Below are 15178 nucleotides of genomic sequence, written 5' to 3'. Positions count from 1 at the left end.
AAACCCACGTGCCTGCTTCCTCTTCTCTCTCTGTCTTTCGCTCTCTATCTCTCTCTCTCCCTTTTTCTTTCTTTCTTTCCCTCTCTCTCCCTCTGTCCTTCCCTCCCTCCCTCTCTCTCTCCCTCCCTGTGCTTGGCTGAGGCTGAATGCTTTAAGTGTTGTTCAGTCAGAGCCCTGTTCCCGACTGGCTGGCAGGCTCACACTCAAAGCTTAGTGATCTGTTCAGACACATTCAATTCACACCCAGCTCAGTGGGCTCACCCACAGCAGTCAAAGCAATGATATTGATTCAGGAAAAATAGGAGAAAAATAACAGGGTGTTTTTTTTCTTTTTTAATTTTAATGTTTACATCTTGTTTTTAATCCTTGTGTCCAACTGTCTTTTGAAATGAATTCCATCCCATCCCCAGCACTCTGTAAAAAAACAAACCGGTAATTACAAGGGACGTGACATAAAATGGACCTGGACCAGCAGAACACATGAAAGAGTAAGTGCAATGGGAGCTGAGGGCTTGGACATGGCCACAGCGAGGGGTCTTTGAGCGACAAAAAAGGAGGATGACTTGAATGTGGAGAGAGGGAGGGAGGGGGTGGGTTGCAGAGGGCGAGGGAAATAGAGAGGCATAACAGAGAGAGGGGAAAAGAGCTGAAGCCCTGGTTTGGAGCTGGAAGCTGTGAGCTGATGAATGGCAACATCATAGAGCAGTGAAATGCTGGCTTTTAGAGAGCGCCTTACATCAGGCCGAAAGCTGGAAGCGGAAGATGTAAATATCGGCCATGTCCTCTGCATTGTTCTGGCCCAGCATGGACTCCATCCCTCTGTCTCACATGCTGGCAGTGGCAGTTCATATGAGCTGCTCATGGAGAGCTTTGCTGGTGCCATGTTTGTGGGCAGATTTCAGGGCTCTGTGAAGGCAATGCACGCAGTGTGCTCTCTGTTGCCATGCTGGATTACAGGATATTACAGAATTGGAAAACACTTTATTTGCCAATACATTGTGATCAGAACATGGAGAGACATGTATCAGTTTTCTTGTCACTTAGAACAAGGCGTCACTGGCATAACTAAAATCTCCAAAATGGGTTGCCATATAGAAAACATTAAAAACCACAATGGTCATAACAGCAGGACAAAAAAAGGAAAAATATATGGGGTAATATGGTGTTATGGAATTAATAAGAAATAAATAAATAAATAACCAGGTATTTATGTTCCTTTTGCTTTTATTCCCATTGCAAAATCATTAATATTCCCACCTGTAAATTCAGTATAATGTTTATTCATTACAAAGTCATATTACATTCTTATTACCAAATAAAAAGTATGTCATTAATATGTAAAACAATAAGTGTTGGGTCCCTTATGGATAAGCAGGACACTATATTCACTGTTCAAGTATCCAGAGTAATTCTTGCAACAGAGGTGTGTTTAATTAAAGCTGTAAAAGTGAGTGGTGTTAAAGGGAAGTGCACTTTAAAAAGCATTCAGCTCTTGTCTTTATGGCCGTTCTCTCTGAGAGAGTGGGGAATGGTGCCTTGCGCTCCAGAAGCCCTTAGATTTATATCAGAGGTGTGCTCACAGGCCATCCTGCTCATTGCCTTATTAATGACAGTTGTGCTGACTGAGTTTCAGCACTGATGGGAAAGACCTTGGGTGGCTTTTCAGGCCTGTGTGGGAATGTACACTGGTGGTTAATTCTATTTCTTGGTGAGCAGATTTTGATAGATGGTATGGTTGTAGTACAGAGTTGAATGTGAGTTTCACAGTAAAGCTAGTGTGGTCTCCAGGGGAAGGTCTGTTTTGGATAGAAAACAGAAGTGGCATGTGACGTTTATGGAGTTGCATTGGCTCATATACTATTCAGTAGTGACCTCTGACACCTTATCTCATTCAGTAGCCTGTGTCTGAGCTGTTTCTGTGGGTGTATAGGTGAACAGAGACTGCAGCGGACTGGGGCTCCTGGGTCTGTATTGCAGTAATGGGAGCACTATGAGGTGGCGCTATGGGGCTTTTTTGAGGGAGGCCAGGTCACAAGATCACTCTGGCTGGAGGGAATGAGGATAGCAGCAGGGGCACTACTCTCCACAGAGCAGCAAACGAGTGCTAAATGACTCCGACATGCTGTCCCTCTACATCTCATAATCACGTCCACAGTGTCCCACTGTTGCCCAAGGGCAGCATCATAGAAAAAAATAATGATATCATGGTCACTCTATCTGCAACCTTCATGGTGGTAGTTTTTTTTGTCATATCCGATTTTTCCTCAAAACATGTTCTCAATTGTAGCTATTGTGAATTTCTCAGTGATATCTCAGTACAAAGTAATCCTGAGTTAGGGACAAAAAAAATACTGGATTATGATTGACTTCTTTCAACTCAAATGACATGGAAATGCTTGAATAATACAGGACCACTGCCTATAATATCTGTCTCACAATTTAAAATCATGTTTGTGTGTTGTTATGTGGCTAAATAAGCATTTGGGAAAAACTAGCTTCTGGTCTCCCTTTTCACCAAATATCAGGACCTATGTCTTCTCAAAGCATCTAATGGCTTGGAAATTGTGGCTTTCCCCAAAACTGAACATGGCACTGCTCTACCCCACCATTTTCTTCATCAGAATGTGCTTTCCTGCTTTCCTTAGCCAAAAAAACGGGAAGCAGATTATTTCATCATATGTCAGATGATCAATTTCTGTTCTTGTGGTGCAGTGACCTGCTTGCTTCTCTCATCGTTATTAACTGTGGCTATGGTGATGGAGCTTGTGTCCTAAGCCCGGTCTCTGAAAGCTTTTACATCTGTGTCTGTGCCATCCATAACCCATTCCCCCTCTTTCCTTTCATAGCCCCTCTTCCACTCTCACATACTCTTGTATCACACCCATCTCTAGTCTAATAGTACCCTGGGAAGGATATCTCATTGAATTACTGGCCCTCCTGTCTTTCATGTTTCATGTTACCCTGACTCGTGGTTTGTATAGCTAATGTCTATTATGTATTTTCCCATCTTTCAGTTTTCTTTCATGGTGCATTAGACTGGTCAGTGACACTAAACATTAGAAAAAAACACATGGAACCTTCCTCCCCTAAAGCATTATTTAAGTGTGGACCACCTGAGTGGACAGACATTACTATGTAGGCTACTTAGAGACAGACCAAGAACAAAAACAGATCTGTGTAAAACATGTCGGCAGATACAGAGATATCTTATGTGTTTGCTAACTGCTTCAAAATTGTTGTTTATGGTGTGCACAGCAGACTACTAAATTCTACTGCTTACAACTACTTGCTAGCCAGCCTTTAGCTTGATAAACAACAGTTTGATTTCCTTCAGACTGATAGAAAATAGTGCTTGCATGTGCATACACATGGATGGGTAAAGTGTAACTGGCACAATTTTGAGGGTTGCGGCCATCTTAGCATATAGTACTCACCAAGCAGTCCATCTATCTCTGTGGGCAGAACATCTGAGGCTGATACTAAATTCCCCATAAAATCCAGTCTGTGTCTCTTATGTCTAATGTCATTGCGCAAGGAGGAGAGTGCTAACTGTTTAGTGCCCAGAGAAAGTAAGGCCAGTTATGCTCTCTTGGACTCCCAGCCACAGATGAATGTGGCATCACAAGCGATCAATGATAGGGCCACCGCTCATGTCTCATGAGTGAAGAGAAATTCATCTTGGTAGGAAGTGCTCAGTAAGATCAGTTCAGTTCAAGTCTCTGTAATCACACTATTAGCAAATGAAAACTAGCCCTAGATCAGCACCTCCTCTGAGTCTTTCCATGGGTGTAACTCTGGACATGTCTGGCAGTGCTTCACCGCTCCAGGCAGGCTGCTGTGGCAACAAAGCTGTCAGTGGGGTGAGACCTGTCAGGGACATCGCCTCTGCGCTCATCTGTCTGCTTGAGCTTTATGTATATAGGTCAAAGACAATGGACCAGAGAGAAAAAGAGAGACAGAGAGAGAAAGTCAGGCCGCTGATAAAGTGCTGCAGAAAATTAAATGTTGGTGTATTGTGGTATCATACAAATGACAAATGACATGTGGTAATGGTCTTAGGCTGATAGCAGTGCTACTGCCAGCCTGGTCTTCAGCCACATTAATTCCGGCAGGCAGGTTTTGGGCGCGGACAGCCGCTCTTGCACTGTCCGCCATGACCTGCAGCACACACTGGGTAATAGACTGGGCTACTGCAGAGAGGAAAGCCAGAGGAGTTCTAAGATAAAGCAGGCAAACTTTAAGAGGGACCTGAGTAGATAAAGTTCCTATTTATTTACATTTAAATAACTGTTTTTCTAGGTTCTCGCTTGGGTTTCAGCATGTTTTCCTCCCCCCTTTTTTTTCATCACATTTATTATTATTATATTTTTTTTCTAAAGGAAAATCTATCATTTGAGAGTAGGAATAGAAATTCATCATTGGTGGGAGATTGATATTGGCTTTTTGTGGCTGGAGGGGCCACTGTATGACCACACTCTCCAGTGGGTTAATAAAGTGCAGATTTCTCCCTCTTGTTTCGCTAATGAAACTTTTTTTCTAATTCCCTGCAAGAAAGGGGAGAGTGAAAAAAAACAGATTTTTAATAGAGTGACAGAACATTTCAAAATATGGTTGTCCAAACCAGTGCACAGTGTGTGAGGGTTATGCTATGGCTGCTGTAAAGTCACACATGCATTTACTCTTCAAACTGTTGCCAAAGACTTTTTGACTAAACTTATTTTTCAGATCTTGACCCAGTCATTTTGAGTGTGGCAGATGGGCTGGTTTAAGTATTTCTGCTGATCATGCACAACAGTCTTTAGAGTGTCCTTAAAAACATGTAACAAAGAAAAACATCCAGTGAGCGGCAGCTCTGTGAACAGAACTGCCTTGTTGATGAGAGAGGTCAGCTGAGAACTGTCTGGTTTGAGCTGACAGAAAGGTTACAGTATACACTTTGTACAGTTCTGGTGAGCCAAAAAGCATCTCGAAATGCACAACATTTCAAATCTTGAGGCAGATGGGCTACAACAGCAGAAGAGAATGTTTAATTTGTCAGCCAAGAACAGAAAGCTGAGGCTGCAGTGGGCACAGACTCACCAAAACTGAACAGTGAAAGACTAAAAAAAATAAAATAAATGCTGCTCTTGTGAATCTCCATTTTTGCTAAAGCACAAATATTTTATGGATATGGGTATAGTTGTACCCCTACAAAATAGAGAAGCACAGATCGATTTAGAAAAAATGGAGCAGAGAGAGAGAGAGAGAGAGAGAAAGAGAGAAAGAGAGAGAGAGAGAGAGAGAGAGAGAGAGAGAGAGAGATGTGCAGATACAGAGAGACAAAAAGAAGCAGCAAGCAGCAGACTGTCTAGGGGAAAGTGGCTTCTCCAGAAATTCTGCCCCATAAAAGAACACTACTGTGTGGGCAACAGGTTTATCAATTTGAGCTGGCCAAGTGCACAGCTAAATGTATGTGAAAGTTAACAAATCCCTGAGGTAAATTGAGTCAGATTTCAGCCGTCTGTGTGGAACTACTGAGGTGCGACATGGCGGATTGAACCTAATGCCTCAGGCAAGAGCAATCAAACCGACAGCTGAAGACTCTCCAGCTCCCAGCTGGGGAGAATCTCAGTGCAACAGCAAATGACTCACCTCAGAGTAGGAGGAAGGAGAGGTGGCACAGACACATCAGTTTTTTTATCAACTGATGAAGTACTGTGTTGGTGACAGGATTCATACATATTGGAGTTAAGCTGATGTCACTGGTCCTGTACTTATGACTGGTGGGACATTAGAAGGTACTTGAAATGATTAGAACAGTTGTTTCAAGTCACTGCCTTGTGTTACAATTCGGTTGGGTTCATGTATCATTTCATGCATGATGCATCTGCCACTATGTGTTCGAAGCACACCAGGAGTGCACCAACACGGAGGAACTAGGTTGAGTGACTTTGTGCGACAAACAGCATTCCAAGCGTTGCCTTTGCTGTGTAAAAGGACTGTTCTGAATGTGGTCCTGACTCAAAGCAGCATGGTCTGCTTATGTTGTAGTGGTGTAGAAGCTCTATTTCTAGTGAAAGCAACTTGAAGGTAGGTAAGATCATTATATGATTGTTCAGCCAATATCCGGCCATTTTTTACTTTATTAATGTTATCCGTTGAGGTTGTCTTACTGCACTGACATATTTAGCTTTTTTTAAGGAATACGCTTGGAAGATTCCCAGGACACTTGACCAGAAATGACAGTAATCGCTACAGACCACAGTTTAAAATCAGCTCAACAATCAGATCAATAAGCATGCATGATCCAGGGCTTTCCTTTGGACTTGGTCAGTCAGACGTAGAAACGGACAGCGTGTCCTCAGCTAATGCCCCTCCTGCTTTAGCAGCACGTTTAGTGGCAGGACAAACGAGCCCTCTCTAATCCTTCCACGTCAGCGTGGGATATTTATCTTAGTTGCTAAATAAATTGATTAGAAGGAGGGAGGGAGGAAACTCGTCCATCAGAGAGCTGCTACACCAGCAACTGCATTACCGAGGCAGCTAGAGGACAAAACCCCTCCAACCTGCCTCCTCCCCAGCGCTCTCTCTTTCTCCTTTCCTTTATTTCTCATTCTTTGTTTGACTTTCTTTATGTTCTGTCTCTGTCTACGTTTGGTTTCTCTCTCTCGCTCTCTGATTATCTCTCTCCCTGTCTCTCTCTTTCTATCCCTCTCTTTTTCTCTGTCTGTCTCGCACCCTTATCCCTCCTTCATCACCCTCAATCCCCCCATCCACATAACATAGCTCCAGTGTTTTCGCTGCTGAGGCTCCGGACACCTGCCTGCCTCCCTTTTGCATATGTACACAATATAGTTAATGGGTCAGTAGCTGAAGCAGAAAGAGCTGTTTGAAGGCGGGCTGGCAGTGTACGCGGGGTTCAGCTGAGGCGCAGACCTGAGTTAGCTGGGCTCTTTTCACATAATTCACAGACAAAAGAGACTGATTTCAGCCTGCTTTCACACTCATCCAGCCTGTATGCATTTCCATTTTTTATGCCTACACAAACGGCTCTTCACACATACTCTCTTGAGAAACGGCTCCTCTCTCTCTCTCTCTCTCTCTCTCTCTCTCTCTCTCTCTGTGTCTGTCTCTCTGTCATGCTCTTTCTCTCTCTCTCTCTCTGGAGACACAGTAAAGGGCCTCTGTTGCTTCTGCTTGTTTTAGGCCGAGTGAAAAGTTGTGTCTTTCAACTTATATAACTATGTGTCCTTGATGGTGTGGATTCAGCACGTTTGTGCGAGGCACAGTATCGGAAGTTTGCTGGATGGAATTTGTAGGCATCTGCTGTCCTCCAGAAATATAACCACGAGGAACGAAACCAACCATATGCTGGCAGGGTTTTATTTTTAGCAGAGTAATTGATTTAAATACACAATTATTTCCATTTAGGCTCCATTATGGACTTTATTTTAAGAAAGAGAGACATGTTGTAAATACTTCTGGTCTGCCCAAGCTTTTAGTTGGGTCTTAAATTGCTGCCTGACATGAATTCATTCAGGCTAAAGGAATTCAATAGCTCTATGTTTAGGGCATTTTACCCTCCCGTGTGCGTTTGTGTTTTATACAGCAAAGCACAAATGCACTCTAACAATGTTACAACAGCTCTTCTAACTGTACCTGTCCGATAAATATCCTTTGGCACAATTCTATTGTGCAGGCAAGCGTAACACTACTAAATAGTACTGTTTGACCTTGACGCCCAGTTATTGGGCTGGTAGATGTTTTGCAGCAGGATAAACAAAGAGGACAATACAGCTTACATATTAATGTGAACTTTCTATAAGATATCATGCAATCTACAGCATTTCTTTGTGTTTGTCCTGTCTGTGGCATTGTGTGTATGTGTGTGTGTGTGTGTGTGTGTGTGTGTGTACATACAGTACATATCACTCTTGTGAAACGACCTAGACATACCCAGATCTGATAGCCTAGCCTAGCCCTGCACGTTTTTTGCTTGTAAGATTTTATTAAGGCTGAAATCTAATTTATCATAATTCAAACACGTTTCAAAGCGCATGTCTCGCAGTCGTCTAAGCCATCCGTTTTATTCAAATATTTGCTTTGCTCGAGTTAATCCCAGCTCCAGTAAATCAAATTTCAAAGCTCTCCAATGTTTGAGATTGATATAATGATGAATGAAGACTGTGCGCTGTATCTCAGTCAGGCAAGGCTGTTTTAAGCAGGTGCTGCAATAGATTTTAAACTGGAAAGCCGTTCATCCTGATTGACTTCACAAGCCGGTGCTGCTGCAACTTTAGCAAAGGGAAGAGTGGGGAAGAGTGAAAATACACGCCACATTTATAGTGTTTGAACGTTCTCTTATGCTTTTGGAACAGAAGAATCCTCATAAATTTAGCCTCCCTGCTTCTTGTTCAGTGCTTCTTGCAGTTCCCATAGGATTCTCATAGGAGCAGCATTTTTGCTGTATGCTTCTTGCGAAGGGAGTGTGTGGAAATTACTTTTGTGTGTTCTTTTTTTCATAACGTTGTAGAGTGAATATCATACATGATGCTAGTTTGATAAGTGCTGGACTTTGGGGCTAACTTATATGCATTGTATTACAGTGTTACAGTGCAAAAATGTTCAATTAAATAGTCCAGCGTTATATAGATGTCATACTACCATAGTAAAAGAAGTCATTGAAGATGAGTGTCTTAGACCACAGAACAGTGTCTATGTGTAATACAGGATTAACAGAACAAAGCATAGCTCTCTTTCTCTTGCTCTCTCTTTCTCATTCTCTCTCTCTCTGTCTGTTTCTGTCTCTGTCACTCTCTCCCAGTGTGTGTGACTCTGGAGTCAAGGAATTTCCTGCTCTGTCATGGGAAAGTGTTGCCGGAGAGAGAGGAGAGTTTGCCACTCCAAATCTCCCTTTGTCTGGGATCTCTTAATTGGGCCCTGTATTCCAAAGGAAGGTGCTAAAAGAGGGACTTGAAATTTATTTTTCCCCGTCAATTAAACAAAACGAACAATACGTTCTCAGAGCCAGAAAACCTCCACTTCTTCTCCAACACCTGAAAAAAAGGACTCCCAGCGCGCAGGCAGTGAAGCTGTGGGAATTCTCTGGTCTCTCCTCAGCAGTGTAGATACTGAGGCAGGAGTGAGAGGGGGCTGTATTTACAAGGCTTAGTCTTGTCAGTGCGGCTGTGGACTGTGCAGATAACCTGACTATTACAAGCTTTGTGTCTGTGTGCGGAGATGGCAGTCAGCTGCTTCATATTAGGCCAATTTAATTAGACTCGTTTCAATAGAATTAATTAGTGAAGTGCCACAAGATTTAAATAGGAAGGTGATTGAAGTCGTATTTTTTTCTGGCCCCTATAAAAAGCATTGTTTCATAATTTAATTTCAGAAATACTTTAATGGGATCTTGGATCTTTCAACTGTGCAGAAAAGCCATCAGAGCGGGTTTGAAACCAGTTTAAAGCTTTCGCTTGTGCATTATTCTCATAATTGCTCAGCATGTCAGTATAAATGTCTGAAGTCGTTTTTTAATATGGAACATTTTTACACGGCGTCCGTTCTGACGGTACAGTAAAAGGAGCGGGGCCAATCATAATTACAGTTAAAATCATTACCATTTGTAATGAGATTTGCATTGGCATTTTAACAGGAAATTGGTTTAAAAAAAAAAGTCTGCATACACCAGATTTAATTTGATGAATCATCCACTTTTTTGGGACCTTTCTAAAAGTCAAGTGTTAAATGTGGACTCAAGTTACCCTTAATGGAGTAGAGCAGCATGGAAAACAGCTCCAAAAATCATTGATGTGCTTTTATTGCTGCAAATGACAAAGACATCTCAGGTAGTCTGTTTTAATTTTCTGTTTTAGCCACATGCAGTTACACTTGGTAGTCAAATGCGCCTCCAGACTGAAATCCGATCACTGTGTGGGACAGAATTATTGGTGTTTCAGTTGTACTGGGAGGGGTTTTGGTTGTTGAATACGTCTTGAAGAGACTGATGCGTTTACACTGCTGTAACGTGGCTCTGGTGCATCTCAGAGCACTTCCTGAAGAGGTTTGATCTGAATTGTTCCTGGTTATGTTTACACTTATGCATGTTTATGTAGCTTGGCTTTAATCAGATATAATCCTGATACTCAGGATTGGCTTTATGCCCTAAGTACACTACAGTTGTTTGATGTGTAGTGTAAATGTATTGTATTGTCCCTGCTAGTTATTAGTAAGTCTTATTACAAGTTATTATGTAAATGAATGAATTTATTCAGTTCTCATGTATTTTTGTTGTTATATGTTTTTTTCTGTCAGTTTCTTGTATTTGATTTAGGAAAAATAGTTTACTGTTCCGTTGTTCAGTTCAGTTTTAGTTTACTGTAATAACCTCGGTGTGTACAGACATTTGTATGTGTGTATATGTGTGTGTTTGGAAATGGCATGCTCTCCCTTTATATGATTTGTTCTGCCTAAAGGCTGTCCACTGCTCTCTCAGATATAAATGTTGCTCTTTGATAAACATGAGAGCCTAAAAGATGCTGGTATTTGCACTTGTAGTGGAACTGTAAAATGCTGAGATTTCCTCTACATCGCAGCACATGAGCTTTACTTCTGAAGTATACATCTCCAGAACATTTGATATGGAGATAAGTGGGGAAAATGGAAGAGATTTACATATTTCTCTGTTGCTCCGCTGCATGTGGTAGGTAAATTTTTAATCAGTACAGAGGAAAAATTAATTTGCTATCCCAGAAAGGAGGAGTGGGACCAGAGGGATGCTTACTGTTTCATTAGCAGTGTTTTGTCAAAACAGCACCAACTGGCAGAGGGTAAGCAAGAGAGAGAGTGAGAGTACAGGAGAACGAGAGACAGACAGAAAGACAGACAAGACAGCAAGAGGGAAACACGAGAAGTAAGATAGATGAGGAGAGAACGGAGCTTTACATTTTGCTTGTCTAGATTTCAAATTGCGTAATATATGCATTCTCATGCATCTCTAACACCTGCTCCTGTGACATCTGTTCTAACAATAAGATTTTTCTTAAAGAAAACCTGGAGATGGTATAGCAGGCAGAGTCTACAGAACAAATGAAGGCGAGCACGCTCAGATTCTATGTTTCTAACCCTCAGCAGGGCACACATAGTCTCTGAAACAATCCTGGCGTGTGCTGTGCTCTCTTCTTTCTCTTCTTGCTTTAAGGCAAAACCTCTCCTGGAGAATTTTAGATGTTCAGTCCATCGATATCCTCACGGCGAGGTTGATTAATTATATAAGGCAGCGGGCAGGGATGCGTTTCTGCCTGCAACCTGTTTCGGTTCTGAGGGGAGGCTTGGATGCGGGCAGATGGAGGGAGTGAAAGGAGCGCAGGAAGAATGAAAGGCGTTCTTGCCAAGTTCTCCGCTGAGGGGGAAACAATTTAGAGTGTTAGCAACTGTTTGATAAGAGGTTAACAACAGTGCAAAGCCTTCCTCCTACTTTCACAGAACAGTGCAGGGCCGGTGGGAGAGGAGCCGCAGCAGAGCCTGGCAATCACCCGCATTAATGTATTCATATAGGCATGCACAGCGGTGTTAGCATGCTGCTTTATGGAACTGAGGGTTTTATGGGAGATTGTTTCTAGGGAGAGGAGGGAAATGTTAAAAAGAGTGGAGGGGAGGGGGAAGGGGGGAAAGTAAAGTACAGAATAAAAGGCTTCTTAAGAGTCTTTTGGGCTTTACCAGCGCATGTGTGCATGAGAGATGCTCCTCGGCATAGGGCTGTGTCATGCGGGACCATAGTGTACTGAAATATTTTGAAGACTCACTAACTCTGCAAGGATATGTCCTGTGTTTTCACCATAAGAGAGCTCTATTCTTTTCTGTTTTTGGGATCTTTTTTATGTGGTAAATGAAAGTGTGAGTTAAGTGCAGGTCCCTCTACTTCACTCTGCTCTCTCTCTTTTTGCACACACACATTAGGGATTTTTCAGTCTTTTCTGAAACGATCAGAGCAAATCAGGATGTATTTTAATGGTTTGGCATTGTTGGTATGAAAGTGTGGGTAAATTCTAAATCATATACAAACATTTTCACACCCATGCTTCTTGTGACATTTGAGTAAAACATGTGATCTGTCCAACAAATCCAAAATTTTAAGCTGATAAATTACACATTTGCTGCTCCACACCTGGCTAGGAGGTTAAAAATTCTGTAACTCCGCCTCATTTGATGATGTAATAGTGAGTATTTTTCCTTCTATATGGTAACCGGGACCTCCCAAATGTTAATGCTTCTACTGGTTGCCGTGGCAACGTTCAAAACATCGGATTGACTGTTTTCTACTGTTTTCGCCTCACTAAGCCCTGTTTTGGAACACTCGTTATTAACCGTCTAATGTGAATTTTTCATTTGTGCTGGGAGAGTAGGAGAACTGCTGATGTTGAAAGTAGGTCTATTCCTTAAACTAGATTCAATTCCCTTCTTTTTGAGGCTGTTTTGCCCTAATTATACTTCATTAACCTGACTGTCGTAGAGATCACATAAATGCACAACAAACTTGTGATGAGGTACATTTTCAGAAGCTAACACGAAGTTTAAAGGATGACCATGTGGCACTATTTTGCACTGCCAGATAAAATCAGCTTCTTGTAATTTCCCCAGTGGCAGTATTTTGACTGCAATTAGCATAGCCAACATAAAAATGATAGATAAATCATTTTACTGTTGCATTGTGAAGTAACCTCAACTGTATTGGGTTTGCTGTAGCTGTTATGTACTTGAAGTCTGCATGGATAACTGTATTATCTGCGAACATACAAAAATCAGGTATTATCAGTATTAAGTGACATGGATTAGAAGAAAGGTGGAAACACTGAATCAGGACATTCCTAACAATAATCAGCAGACAGACAGTGGCCTGTAATGTCTCCTTAAGTACAGATTGGCTTGCAGAAATGTGCAGTCTCTCTGTGTGGCAGTGTGATGAAGCATGACCTTCTAGTCCCTGTGCTCCACTCCCCCGACCCCCCTGCAGCCGGAGCTAATGCCGGACCTCAGGCCTCGGCCCTGGGCTTTCACAGGGGAGGGGGCCCATAGTTCAATAGTGGAGCTCCCTTGGCTGACTATAAAGTACCTATGAGCCATGTGCTCATTTGAGCACTCTGTGATTGCCATTGAGTAAAGTGAATCTGTGCAATGGAGCCAGGAATTCAGTACAGTACAGTTCAGTCCACTCCCAGCTGCCCGGTCACTAGGTTAGAAAAAAAGCCCAGTTTACCAGACAGCTGTACGCATCCTAAATCTAATGTGTCCCTCTACATTTATATTTTCCTCAGTCCACACTCATCCTTTCTAAAGCATCCAGCTGGGTGGATTGGGCTTTGCAGTAAAGGGTGTTTCTAGAACTCTTGTGCTTGGAAAAGGTAGCAACAGGAAGACACCCATGTGTGATGCTGGCAGCTCATTGGCTGGCAGACTGATGCATCCCTTTTCATTCTTTCCTGGTGGGCTTTAGGGGGATATAGGCTCTGTGCGTTTGGCTGGGGGATTTGGGCCTGCCTTTCATAAAGGAAAAGAGAATCTTCCTTGCCTGAAAAAGAGCTTCACTGGTAGAGTGTGAAAGCTACACATGCAGACAGAGAGCTACGATGTATTTTGATCATGTGCTCTACTAAAGCCATGTGAAGTCTCTACTGGAATTATATTATCTGAAATCTCAGGTGCCATGTATAAGAAAAAGCATTCATATAGTTTGAGTAAATATTTCACATAGTAAATCGCATCTTCAGTTATAGTTGTAACCAATTTGATAACCAGTATCTGTGATGCCAGCTGATATTAGCAGCAAATACTGTATCGGATATTAGAGAGAAAACTAACAAATCCAATTTGATTCTGTAACAGATGTTATCTTTGGATTACCTGTAATGGTAAGAAAAGTGGTTTACATGATATTAACTGTAGCTGAGAGTAGCTATAATGCTAGAATTGCTATTCCTTTAGTTTACATAGTCTCAGTTAAATGTTGCGGTTACAAATAGCTCATCTAAGTAGTAATTCCATGCCATGCGTACCTTCAGTGCAGTGGCTTCAGTGCCCATCTAGACGAGCATTGCCATATAGACGAGTTGTCTCTTTGTCCTTTCTGAAGTTCCCAGTATGGACAACTGTTCGTAGATGCTGTGATATTGTCAGAGAGCGAGAGAAACGGAAGAAAAACTCCCCAGTCTTTGTTAAAGCAGTGTGTTGCTAGAACAGTCCCAGTACTGAATGTTTTTCTCCCCTTTTCAAGTGCAGCAGGATCTGCTGGCTGGAGCATTGCTCATTCATTTCATTCTTTCTGTTGTTGCTGGAAGGTTGTTCTCTTGCCCGCTTTTGGACACTTACCCACTGCTCTATGCCAAAGTGCATTCGTCTGCGAAACTCTTTGAGCACCCTTTAACACATTTTACTTCACTTCAGCTGCCTTAAATGTGTGCACTTAAAGACAAAGTGTCACATTTCACAAGCTGTACAAATGTGATTTATCTCCATATAGATAAATGTGCTTGGAGACCTTTATAAATGTAGCCCAGAAGCAGCAGCAGTTACTGCACTGTAAGGTCTGTATAGTATCCAGCCTAGTTTGCTTGTGTTCAGTGGTCCATTGACACCCATTTATCCTGTTTTCCAGTGAAAAAGTAAAAGAGCCGCATAAGCTAATAAGCTGAAGCGTGCGGCAGAATCCTGATTTACAGTACAGCTAGCCGCCAGCAGTGTGTTAGTCATACAAAAACAGAGCTTGCTGACCTGTCCCCTTTCACTAGGAATGAGGTTAAACCCAATACACAAATAAAAATCCTTGAGTCCCGCCTTACGCACTCACTGAGTGTGCTGTCAGAGCCCACAAACGGCTCTGTGATCACACAGATCTGGAGATGTTGTGGTGCAGTGCTGCAGGAATGTTAACTGTAGGACTGGTAAAGCAGTCAAGAAAGGAGCACTGGATGTTGGATGAGAGAGGCTTACAGTGCTGCACTGTCATTTGTCATACGATCATGAGTTAAACCCTCAATGTTATTCTCTGGGAAGAGGATTTATAATATTGTAAAAATGAGCTGCACATAGTGGTGCCCTTTTCTTTTAAAGACACTTCTTCCAGTTAAGGCATGTCGGACATACTGCTCTTATCTGCACAAGTGTATGTTATTATTAATAATTGCGTCTTTTAATAGGGGAGTTG

The 15178-nt window shown here is 42.2% G+C and overlaps 1 protein-coding gene and 1 long non-coding RNA gene across 7 annotated transcripts in view; one reads left to right on the top strand and one right to left on the bottom strand.

The window, feature by feature from the left end:
• Positions 1-15178, top strand: part of npas3 (neuronal PAS domain protein 3) — a 248842-nt gene that overhangs the window by 17036 nt on the left and 216628 nt on the right. The window lies entirely within an intron of this gene.
• LOC140564200 (uncharacterized) lies at positions 9782-14362 on the bottom strand. The gene is made up of 2 exons (XR_011980523.1): positions 14031-14362; positions 9782-11380 (listed from the first exon to the last, which is right to left on the bottom strand). It is a non-coding gene; the product is annotated as an uncharacterized lncRNA (long non-coding RNA).

The sequence above is a fragment of the Salminus brasiliensis genome, chromosome 10 (genome assembly GCF_030463535.1).
Source record: "Salminus brasiliensis chromosome 10, fSalBra1.hap2, whole genome shotgun sequence".
Lineage (NCBI taxonomy): Eukaryota > Metazoa > Chordata > Actinopteri > Characiformes > Bryconidae > Salminus > Salminus brasiliensis.
This window is presented reverse-complemented; position numbering and strand designations above follow the sequence as displayed.